Source organism: Malus domestica, chromosome 03 (assembly GCF_042453785.1).
Source record: "Malus domestica chromosome 03, GDT2T_hap1".
Lineage (NCBI taxonomy): Eukaryota > Viridiplantae > Streptophyta > Magnoliopsida > Rosales > Rosaceae > Malus > Malus domestica.
This window is the reverse complement of record NC_091663.1, coordinates 27,367,399-27,369,962: the sequence shown is the minus strand read 5'-3', so window position 1 is coordinate 27,369,962 and position 2,564 is coordinate 27,367,399.

The window sequence follows — 2,564 nt, the reverse complement described above, 5'->3', positions numbered from 1 at the left end:
GAAAGGCTTAGGACTATAAATTCGTATTACCTCTTCGAAACACATGAATTGAAAGTAACATCCTACATGTCACAGTCATACCACATGGTGTGCTCTAATTTGTGGAGTTTAAAAAAGGGAAACGAGTGAAGACTGAAGAGGTATAATTTATTTATTTTTAGTTAAACACCTAAATGGCGTTGTTTTGTTGGTTTTCCAGGGAATAAAAAAGAAACGTTGAGCGCAACAGCAACAAAGTTAGGTGCTAGTTGGACACCTGATTGGGCACTAGCGCCTAGGTGAGGCATAGGCGGACTAGACAGATTTAAGTAAATTATTATATATTATATAAATAAGTGTCTAATTACAATGAAAAAATTATACTTAAATTAGGAGTTTGGGTTTATTTAGCATACAACATATAAAAGTATTAGAATTTTTGCTTTAATTAGTGTCTTAGTAATTTGATGGTATGAGATGAAAATTCAAGTGATTACTAGTCTGTAGTGCTTTAAGAAATATTTTTGAGAAGTCTTATGAAAATTATTATAAATTTTAAAAGAATTAATGGTGTTAAACATGTGAATAAGGGATAATTTGCTATTGTTGTGCTTTGAAAAAAAATGCTTCTGCTGCGTTTTGAGAATAAATAACTGTAAAATAAAGTGTTGAGTGCTTGCTTTACCTTTTTGATAAAAGTGCTTTTAATAAATAAAAATAATATCTTAAATGACTAAACATGATATGAATATGTTAAATGACTAAACATGATATGATATTTAATGTGAGATAATAATTGTCAAAGAGAATTATGTAAGGACAATAATTGTAATTTTTTAAAATATATGGGGATGCACTTGTTATTTGAAAACTTTATTAAATAGACACCGATTATTATATTTTGAAATAAAAAGGCATTGCTTTTAGAAACATGGTAGACTTTTCCTTTCTATACTTTTTTACAATCATTGCCAACAGATATTTTATAAAAAATATTTCTTTTTTGTTTTGTCAAACACATTTAATATTTTAAATTTTTTAATAAGCTATATTTTTAAAAAAAAAAACATCACAATTTTTTTGTGATGTAGACATGCAAGTGGTAACTGATGTAATATATTTGGTGTAGACATGCAAGTGCTAAAAAGCGTAGGCTGAGTGATGTAGACATGCTAATGGTTGTAATATTTCTGGCGCCACACCTCCCGATTTTTTTGTCGGCATATATATATATATCACCTCCCAATTCATAAGGAGCCCTTTAGTGAATAGTATTGAAGGTGGCAGAAGCTCATAGGATGACAACTAAAGAAGACAAAAATGTTACTTTGTCACGAGGGAGAGAGAAAATGAGTCTCTCTGCATCATCTTTTTCGTTGGGACATGGAGGCTCCTCTTCCTTCAGCAAACCAAACCTCATTTCCGATAGAACCAGAGGTGTGGCAGCACAGAAAATCAGACTCCTGGGCTTCTTTTCCGGCTAGAGGAGGGGCGGCTGTCCTCTTAGCGCCATAATAGGTTCGCTACGATGCATGGACACGGACACAGATGCGAGGATAAAACACGATACGACACGGGGATACGTCAAATTTCTATAACCGAGAACACGATACGTCAGGAATACGACAATTAAAAAATATAAATAAATAAATATATCTAAAACATTATAAAATAAGCATTCAAATATATATGAGATAAAAAACACATCATGAAAGCATATACATAAACTTATTATAAACTAAACATTGATACCACTACACAATAATATATTATAATATGTAAAATACAATAATATTATAATAATACAAAAAGTTAAAAAGAGAAAAGCAACAGGCTTCATCAGATTCGAAGGATTCATCAAATTCGAATGGATTATGGGATGGGTAGTGGTATGAGTATTATAATATATTATTGTGGGTATGGGTAAGCCTGGCAAACGGGTCGGGTCAGTCGTGTTCGTGTAACACCTGTTATCTTAACGGGTCGTGTCGTGTCACACCTGTTATCTTAACGGACGGGTCCTTAATAGGTCGAGTCACTTTACCCAACGGGTAAAGTGACCCGACCCGTTATGACCCGTTAAGAAAAATATTTTTTTTCTTAAATTTGCACATACCACACATTGTCACATAAATATTACTTCGAAACATTAAAACACAATTGTCGCTTAAATACTACATCTACACTTGAAAATAAGAGCCTCATAAAAAATACATCCATACACTACTAATCTATTACAAATATTAAATGTGCAAGGATATGCAAAATGAAAGCGTTTTTGTTTTCAAGGTTGTAAAGCTTTTCTCAAAAGTTTAAACATTGCTAATGAAACTCAAAGCTTAATGAAAGTGACCCACTAGTGTGTTTATTCGTACTTTCATTAAGTATAACATAAGATTTTGTGGTATCCACTAGTGTAAATATTTTAAATTGAAGATCGAATTCAATCACTGTATTCATATAGGGTCAAGGAGTGTAGTTGTAAAAAACCATCAAAATCGGAGTTAAAATAACCATTAAATTGTGATTTTTCGTTTATAACCTTCGAAAAGTTTTGTCCCGTTACTTAATCTTTGAATGTTTGT